Source organism: Carcharhinus amblyrhynchos, unplaced genomic scaffold (assembly GCF_965287045.1).
Source record: "Carcharhinus amblyrhynchos unplaced genomic scaffold, sCarAmb.v2.hapA scaffold_45, whole genome shotgun sequence".
NCBI classification, from domain to species: domain Eukaryota; kingdom Metazoa; phylum Chordata; class Chondrichthyes; order Carcharhiniformes; family Carcharhinidae; genus Carcharhinus; species Carcharhinus amblyrhynchos.
The window spans coordinates 2,522,019-2,532,232 of record NW_027649786.1 but is presented as its reverse complement, the minus strand read 5'-3'; positions in this window follow the sequence as shown (position 1 = coordinate 2,532,232).

Genomic DNA, 10,214 nt, shown 5'->3' with positions numbered 1-10,214 from the left:
GAATTCTGTACAATACAATTCTACAGCGTGTACAGAATGTAGAACAAAATATGATCAGAAGAACCTGAATGTGGTTAATGTTTTTTCGTAATCACTTTTTTACAATCTTACGTTCCTTCTTCTTATTCTGGACTGGCTTCAATGAGGTTCATAGTTCCTCCTGAACAAAAACATCAGTTAATTTGTATAATTTTCAGAAATAAACAGCCAAAAAATGGAATATCATTCTATTAAAATTACAATTTTAATCAAAATTAAAATTTTGAGAGATCCCAGACTAATATAGGTCTTATTTTATTTTCTTCCTATTTAGTTTGCACAGTGGAGGCAATGGGACATAATGGGAGATGTATATCATCTTGAGAGATGATGTGGACAATCCATTGTTGGATTGGGGTGGACCATAGTAAGAAGTCTCACAACACCAGGTGAAAGTCCAACAAGTTTATTTGGTAGCACCAGCTTTCAGAGCGCTGCCCCTTCATCAGGTGGACTCACCTGCTGAAGGGACAGCGTTCCAAAAGCTCCTGCTACCAAATAGACCTGTTGGACTTTCACCTGGTGCTGTGCGACTTCTTACTGTGCCCATCTTGAGAAATACTCTGCACAATCTCTCATCTTGATTTCAGAGAGGGATTTCAACCCAGGCATCCCTCCACCCATCTGGAATCTGTAGCTATTATTGTGAGCCGACTTGTCCTGCCTGAAACCAGATATAGAGAGAGTAAGCAGGAGCATGCCAGGACATGAAAGGTGATGAGCAGATGATCTGCAAGGGAAATGTAGATGTGTGCGGGGAAAGCGAGTGGGGTTCTCCCTTGAGCTGGCAGTGATTGAACCCTAGTGCCTAGTCTCCCTGTGTGAGGGTAAAGGATGTCATGCTGCCCCTTCACTGCATCCAGCAGTCTGGTGAGGGAGGCTTCTGAGAACCTGGAGGCAGACGTCTTTGCAGCCATGAGTATCCATGGACCCAGAGGAAGTGGTTGGTGAATGTTGGATTGGATTTAAATGGAGCTCCCCATGAGTAATGTGCTTAGCATGAATCAGAGGCCGCCATCCATGGATGTGGTGTGACTCCACTGGAGAATTTCTTTTTCCAAAGTGCCTTAACATATATTATGAAAATCCACTATTTCCACGAGCAGATGGCACTCTGCCAAATTCAGGGAGCATTCCATCAAATCCAGAGAATCCGTGCAGTGCAAAAGGAGACCATTTGCCCCATTCGGTTTGCACCAACTCTCCGAAAGTGAATCTTACCCAGACCCACCCGAGTCACCTCACTATAGGAAGGACGTGACAGCACTAAGGGGGCACAGAGAAGATTCACCAGGATGCTGCCTGGGATGGAGCATTCGAGCTATAGAGATCAGATGGGCTTGGATTGTTTTCTTTAGAACAGAGAAGGTTAAGGGGGGCATGATTGTGGTGACTAAGATTCTGAGGGGTATGGACAGAGTAGGGAACAGCTACTCCCCTTGGTTGAGGGGGCAATTACGAGGGGGCACAGGGTAAAGGGCAGGAGATTCAGGGGGATTTGAGAAAAATCTTTTTCACTCAGAAAGTGGTGGGAATCTGGAACACACTACCTGGGAAGGTAGCGGAGGCTGGAAACATTACAACCTTTAAGAAATATTTGGATAGATACTTGAAATATCATAACAGTCAAGGGTATGGGACAAGTTCAGGAAAATGGGATTAGCAAGGTATTATTGGTAGTTATTGTTGGTGCAGGCTCGATGGGCCAAAGAGCCTTTTCTACACTGTATGATTCTATGACTCTACAATACCAGCCCTATCCCCATAATATTCACAGTTACCATGGCTAATGCACAGAATTTACAGATCTTTGGACACAAAAGCGCAATTTAACATGGCCAATCCACTTATAGTTCATATATTTGGACTGTGGAAAGAAAATGGATCACCTGGAGGAAATCCACGCAACACAGGGACAATATGCAAACTCCACACAGTCATAGGCTTGAATTCTCCAATGTTGTTCGCCGTGCCACTGTTGCCAGTAAGAATGGACAGTTTGGCACTCAGCCAAATCTCCAGTCATAGCAGCAGGACTGGAGAATCTCAGCTGCAGATGAGATTGGAGAACTCTGGCTGTTCTCCCACATTCGACCCTTCATAAACTACAAGTTATCGAAAACTCTGCTGACCCTCTCCTCACTCACAGCCAGTCCCATTCTCCCATCACCTCTGTGCTCACTGAGCAACATTGGCTCCTGACCAAACAATACCTTGATTTTAACATTCTCATCCTTGTTTCAAATCCCTCACAATCTTCTAAAATATCTCACCTGTTGAGAGCACAGCTGATAGTAAATGGAGGTTTATTCCAAATCCCAGAAGAGAAATTTAGAACAAATCCTCAAAATGAATTTTTGCAACTTGACATAATGTGAGGAAAGAGAATGATGTCCCGGTTTTTTGTGATGATTTTAAATGTTTATTAAACAATCAAATAAAAATCAATAAAGTCAACTAGAAGTACACTGAACTAAAACAATGGCTAAATACTGTATCATGAACTTTACCCTTTACATTGAAGACAGGAGCAGGAAGAGGCCATTTGGCCCTTCGAGCCTGCTCCACCATTCATTAAGATCATGGCTGATCATCCAACTCAATAGCCTAATACTGCTTTCTCCCCATAACCTTTGATCTCATTCGCCCTAAGTGTTATATCCAGGCACCTTTTGAACACATTCAATGTTTTGGCATCAACTACTTCCTGTGGTAATGAATTCCACAGGCTCACCACTCTTTGGAGAAGAAATGTCTCCTCACTTCCTGAATCTCCCCTGAATCCTCAGACTGTGAACCCCTGGTTCTGCTCTCCCCCCACCATTGGCAGGCGACGGTGCAGAGGGACCTCGGGGTCCTTGTGCATGAGTCGCAAAAACCCAGCTTGCAGGTGCAGCAGGTGGTCAGGAAGGCAAATGGGATGCTGGCCTTCATAGCGAGGGGGATTGAATATAAAAGTAGGGAGGTCTTGCTGCAGCTGTATAGGGCATTGGTGAGGCCGCAGCTGGAGTGTGCAGTTTTGGGCGCCGCACCTGCGCAAAGATATTTTGGCCTTGGAGGGAGTGCAGAGGAGGTTTACTAGGCTGATACCGGAGTTGAGGGGGTTGAGCTATGAGGAGAGGCTGAATAAACTAGGCTTGTACTCGTTGGAGTTTAGAAGAATGAGGGGAGATCTCATTGAGACGTATAAGATGATGAATGGGATGGATAGGATAGAGGTGGAGAGACTCTTCCCGCTCAAAAAAGACAGTAGGACTAGGGGGCACATCCTCAAGATAAAGGGGGGGCGGTTTAGAACGGAGTTGAGGAGGAACTTCTTCACTCAAAGGGTGGTGAATCTATGGAATTCTCTGCCCGTTGAAGTGGTGGAGGCTGCCTTGCTAAATATTTTTAAGACGCGGGTTGATGGGTTTTTGATAAGAGAGGGGATTAAGGGTTATGGGGAGAGGGCGGGAAGGTGGAACTGAGCCACGACAGATCAGCCATGATCTTATTGAATGGCGGGGCAGGCTCGAAGGGCTAGATGGCCTACTCCTGCTCCTATTTCTTATGTTCTTATATCCACCCTGGAGATACCCTGTTCTAGTCCTGTTAGAATTTTATAAATCTCTATGAGATTCCTCCCTCATTCGTCTGAATTCCAGTGAAAACAATCCTAACCTAGTCAATCTCTCCTCATACATCAGTCCCGCCATCCCCGGAATCAGCTTGGTAAACCTTTGCTGCTCTCCCTCGAGAGCAAGAACATCCTTCCTCAGAAAAGGAGACCAAAGCTGCACACGATACTCTAGGCGTAGCCTCACCAAGGCCCTGTATAATTGCAACAACGCATCCCTGCTCCTGTACTCGAAACCTCTCGCAATGAAGACCAACATACCATTTGCCTTCTTTACTGCTTGCTGCCCCTGCATGTTCACCTTCAGTGACTGGTGCACAAGGACACCCAGGACCTGCTGCACACTCCCCTCTCCCAATTTACAGCCGTTCAGGTAGTAATCTGCCTTCTTGTTTTTGCTTCCAAAGTGAACAACCTCACACTTATCCAAATTATATTGCATCTGCCATTGATTAGTCCACTCACCCAACTTATTCAGGTCATTCTGAAGGATCTCCACATTCTCGTCACAGTTCACCCTCCCATCCAACTTGGTATCATCTGCAAAATTTGAGATGTTACATATTGTTCCTTCAGCCAAATCATTAATATATATTGTGAATAGCTGGGGTCCCAGCACCGATCCCTGTGGCACCCCATTAGTTACTGCCTGTCAATTTGAAAAGCACGCATTAATTCCTACTCTTTGTTTCCTCTCTGCTAACCGGGTTTCTATGCAGCTCACTACACTTCCCCCAGTCCCATGTGCTTTAATCTTGCACGATAATCTCTTATGCAGGACTTTGTCAAACCATTTCTGAAAGTCCAAATATACTACATCGACTGGCTCCCTCTTGTCAACTCTACTGGTTACATCTTCAAAGAATTCCAACAGATTTGTCGAGCATGATTTTCCCTCCATAAATCCATGCTGACACTGTGATTACCGCTATTGCTACTGCTTTCTAAATACTCTGCTATAAAGTCCTTGATAATGGATTTGAGATTTTTCCCCACTAACAATATCAAGCTTACTGGTCTAAAGTTCCCTGTTTCCTCTCTGCCTCTCTTTTTGAATATTGGAGTGACATTAGCTACCCTCCAATCTGCAGGGACTGTTCCAGAGTCTATATAATCCTGGAAGATAACCACCAATGCATCCACTATTTCTAGAGCCACTTCCTTAAGAACACTGGGATGTAGATTATTAGGCCCTGGGGATTTATCCGCCTTCAATCCCATCAATTTTCCCAGCACCATTTCTCTATTAATATTGATCTCCCTCAGTTCTTCAATTTCACTAAATCTTGCATCCTCCAACATTTCTGATATCTGATTTGTATCCTTTGTGAGGACAGAATGAAAATATGTATTCGGCCATTTCTTTGTCTCCTATTATACATTCCCCGATTATACATTTCACTATCTTCAGAGCTATTTCTCCCCAAACCTCCACAGCATCTTATACAGATTTAAAGCTATAAAATAATTCAGCAATAGTTACTCCACCAGGCTGTTATTTCGACTTTTGGTTGCTTCTGGAATAGAACAAAACAACCAGTTTTTCAGGGCAGGCTTTCATTACAGACAAGAGCTAAGACAGCTATTCCTGCTGTTGGCTGAGTTCTCAAAACAGCTACACTTGCATAGGTTAGAAGCTTCTGATATACAGGGGTCAAATTTACCAGCTCACCATGCTGGTCAATCAGCATGGCAAGCTGGTAATAGAATCATAGAGTCATTGAGGTTTATAGCATGGAAACAGGCCCTTCAGCCCAACCTGTCCATGCCATCCTTTTTTTTAAACCCCGAAGCTACTCCCAATTGCCCGTATCCCTCTATACCCATCTTACCCACGTAACTGTCTAAATGCTTTTTAAAAGACAAAACTGTATCTGTCTCTACTACTATCTCTGACAGCTTGTTCCAGACACTCACCACCCTTGTGTGAAAAAATTGCCCCTCTGGACACTTTTGTATCTCTGCCCTCTCACCTTAAGCCTATGCCCGCTAATTTTAGACTCCCCTTTCTTAGGGAAAAGATATTGACTATCTAGCTGACCTGTGCCCCTCATTATTTTATAGACCTCTATAAGATCACCTCTAAGCCTCCTACGCTCCAGAGAAAAAAATCCCAATCTATCCAGCCTCTCCTTATAACTCAAATCATCAAATCTTGGTAGCATCCTAGTAAATCTTTTCTGCACTCTTCTAGTTTAATAATATCCTTTCCATAATAGGGTGACCAGAACTTACACAGTATTCCAAGTGTGGCCTTACCAATGTCTTGTACAACTTCAACAAGACGTCCCAACTCCTGTATTCAATATTCTGACCAATGAAACTAAGCATGCTGAATGCCTTCCTCAGCACTCTGTCCACCTGTGACTCCACTTTCAAGGAGCTACAAACATGTACTCCTAGAACTCTGTAATTCTCCCCAATGCCCTATCATTAATTGAATATTCCCGCCCTGGTTCGATCTACCAATATGCATCACCTCGCATTTATCTAAATTAAACTCCATCTGCCATTCCTCAGACCACTGGCCCAAGATCCCTTGTAATCTGAGATAACTTTCTTCACTGTCCACCATGCCACCAATCTTGGTGTCATCTGGAAACCTGCTAACCATGTCTCCTATATTCTTATCCAAATCATTAATATAATGACAAATAACAGTGGCCCCTGTACTGATCCTTGAGGCACACTGCTAAGATATAGTTAGATCATGATAGAGGTGAAAAAATGGGTTTGCACTCTGATTTTAATAACAGTGAACCCGGGACGCAATCATCTGGGCTCACTTGTCTTCAAAGACTTGCAGTAGATGAGGGACAAGATGTGATGGCCTCGTCAGAATCGTTGGAAGCCATTGAGGTCCCCAGATTGTCAGGGCAGGGGGGGCAGTGCCTTTGACGAAGCTTTTGACCATCTGTCCTAATATCTCCTTATGTGATTTAGTGTCTAATTTTACTTTACATCTCAGGAAGGGCCTCAGGATGTTTTATTATATTAACAGTGTAACACAAGTTGTTGTTGATCAACTTCTATTAATGTCGTCTTTAGACTAAAGTGAAGCTGTTTCACCCTCTGTTTCTGGTTTCTGAAGCAGCAATACCAATGACAGTTCATCTAAAGACTGCATGATTAAATAATAAATATTGAGAGACACTGAAACCCAAATCTATGATTGTTCCCTGTTGAGGATTCTGTTATCTGTTTCTGTGTTTTATTTTACACAGGATCTCCTCACCTTAAACTCTTCAGCAGCTTCTTCCACTGGCAGCATCTCGTGGTTTTGATGATTTTTTTGAAATCTGACAATGACACAGATGGGCTGATTGTCAGTTTTAATAATCTCAGTTTCGCTTTGTGACGGTTTCATTCCAGCTGCATTTTATCATCTTTATCACTTTTTACAAATGTTTCAACAATGTTAGCGAGCATGCAGTCGGGTCTCAGATCTCTGGAGGAAGCCTGCTTTCTACAGATGGGACAAAAGGTTGTGTTAGCTTTCTCCCAGTACTGGGTTATACACGATCGACAGAAGCTGCGATCACAGTCCATTAAAACAGAATCTTTATACAGATCGTGGCAAACAGCACAGGAAAGTTCAGTTTCCGTCTCGACAGACTGATCACCTTGTTCTGTGCTCTGAGTAAAATGGTGATCAATGTTGATCCTGACCCTCCCAATCATGGCTTCCTTTCCAAACCCCTCCACTCTGAGTGAGGGCTAAGTGGAAGATGGGCAATAGGGAGTAAATGGGTGAAAGGAAAACAAGCTGGAGAGTCAGGCAGGGAAGCAGCGACTGGGACAGAATCTCAGGGAACGGAACAGGCTGCTCCAAAATGGCACCAATCAGGTCACCCAGGCTCCGTCACCCCGGCCCATAAACCACGGGAAAATGAAAGATTCAAAGGGCATTTTCATACCCAAGTTGAAGCATGGATTTTAACCCCTTAAAGATATTTAGGGGGACTATAGTAAAACCCTATCGAAATGATTTTCCCCTTCTTATTTCTCAGTTCTACCCATATAGACTCAATGGGTGAACCCTCGGATATATTCCCTCTCTGTGATAATTTCCCTTATCAAACATGCAACTCCCCCTCCTCTGTTCTATCTTTCCTACAGCATCTGTACCCTGGAACATTGAGCTGCCAGTCCTATCCCTCCCTTAGCCATGTTTCAGTAATAGCTATAATATCTGTCCCATGTACCCATCCATGCCCTGAGTACATCTGCCGAGCCAGTCAGGCCTCTTGCAGATTCAATCTGGACTTCCCCTGCTCTCTGTCTTGCTTTTGCCTGACCTGTCTGGTACTAGGATTACTGACACTGCCTTGGCTGTTTAATGTGCTCTCTTTAACTTCTGTGCTGCCCTGAACCTTCAGTCTCCCGACTGCTTTGGGTCCCACACCCTTGCCAAACTAGTTTAAACCCTCCGGATTGACTCTCTGTTAAACTAGTTTGACAAGTGGGGTGGGAGAGGGAAGGGCTCTACACATTGGTCACTGAGTGGGGGAGGGGGGCATACTGGTCACTGGGTGGGGGAAGGGAAGGCCCCAGATACTGGGTCACTGGGTGAGGGAGGGGAAGGCCCCACACACTGGGTCACTGGGTGAGGGAGGGGATGGCCCCACACACTGGGTCACTGGGTGAGAGAGGGGAAGACCCCGGTCACTGGGTGGGGGAGGGGATGGCCCCACACACTGGGTCACTGGGAGGGGAGGCGGGGAAGGCCCCACACACTAGGTGATGATGGGGGGGGGGGGGGGGGAGGGGTAGTTATTGATGGAAAATCACTGTGTCAACCCAGAGGAGGGGGGGATCCTCAGTGGAGGAAGCGGGGATTTAGAGTCCATTGCCAATGAGGTGGTAAATACCCTCGAGTCTCCCATTGAGTCACCCCTCATCCTCTCGGGGAATTCTGGGAGTTCCTAGCTGACAGCTTGGGTCACTGTGATAATAGCAGATGGCCCTTGCCTGATGGTCGGAGCTGACACTGCTTGTCAAGTCCGTCCACTTTGATAGAAAGACCACGGGGAAATGAGCAACGACATGAATTGAATTGAGCTGCACAGGCTGGATATGTTCCTCATCGGGCTGCTGAGGGATAGAGGATCACAAGTGACTCCAGTCCCTCCCCACAGTCAGGTATTGCTGGTGATTGCACTAAACTTGTGTCATGAAGCCAACCATAGCCATGGCACGAATCAATTCCAGCCTTCCAGACTACCTGGATCCACTACAGTTTGCCCACCGCTGCAACAGGCCCACAGCAGACACCATTTCCCTGGCCCTGCACTCAACCCTGGAACACCTAGATAACAAGGACACCTATGTCAGACTCCTATTTATCGACTACAGTTCAGCCTTCAACACTGATTCCCATGAAACTCATCTCCAAACTCCATGGCCTGGGCCTCGGCACCTCCCTCTGCGACTGGATCCTGAACTTCCGAACTCACAGACCACAATCAGTAAAGACAGGCAATAACACTTCCTCCATGATCATTCTTAACACCGGTGCCCCACAAGGCTGTGTTCTCAGCCCCCGACTATACTCCTTAAACACCTATGACTATGCGACCAAATTCCCCCCTAATTCGATTATCAAGTTTGCTGACAGCACCACCGTAGTGGGTCGGATCTCAAACAATGACGTGACAGAGTACAGGAATAAGAGAATCTGGTGAACTGGTGTGGCAACAATAATCTCTCCCTCAAAGTCAACAAAATGAAGGAGATTGTCATCGACTTCAGGAAGCGTAAAGGAAAACATGCCCCTGTCTACATCAACAGGGACGAAGTAGAAAGGATTGAGAGCTTCAAGTTTTTAGGTGTCCAAATCACCAACAACCTGTCCTGGTCTCCCCATAGTAAGAAGTCTGACAACACCAGGTTTAAGTCCAACCAATTTATTTGATAGTCCCTCTATCAGATTTAAGGTTGGACTTAAATCTGGTGTTGTCAGACTTCTTACTGTGTTTACCCCAGTCTAATGTCAGCATCTCCTCATCTGGTCTCCCCATGCCAAAACTATAGCTAAGAAAGCTCACCCACACCTCTACTTTCTCAGAAGATCAAGGAAATTTGACGTGTCAGCTACGACTCTCACCAACTTTTACAGATGCACCATAGAAAGCATTCTTTCTGGTTGTATCACAGCTTGGTATGGCTCCTGCTCTGCCCAAGATTGCAAGGATCTACACAAGATCGTGAATGTAGCCCAAACTGTCACGCAAACCAGCCTCTCATCCATTGACTCTGTCTACACTTCCCGCTGCCTTGGCAAAGCAGCCAGCATAACTAAGGACTCCACGCACCGTGGACATTCTCCCTTCCACCTTCTTCTGTCGGGGAAAAGATAAAAAAGTCTGAGGTCACGTACCAGCCGACTCAACAGCTTCTTCCTTGCCGACTTTTGAATGGACCTACCTCACATTAAGTTGATCTTTCTCTACATCCTAGCTGTGACTGTAACACTACATTCTGCACTCTCTCATTTCCTTCTCTATCAACAGTATGCTTTGTCTGTATAGCGCACAAGAAACAACACTTTTCACTGTAT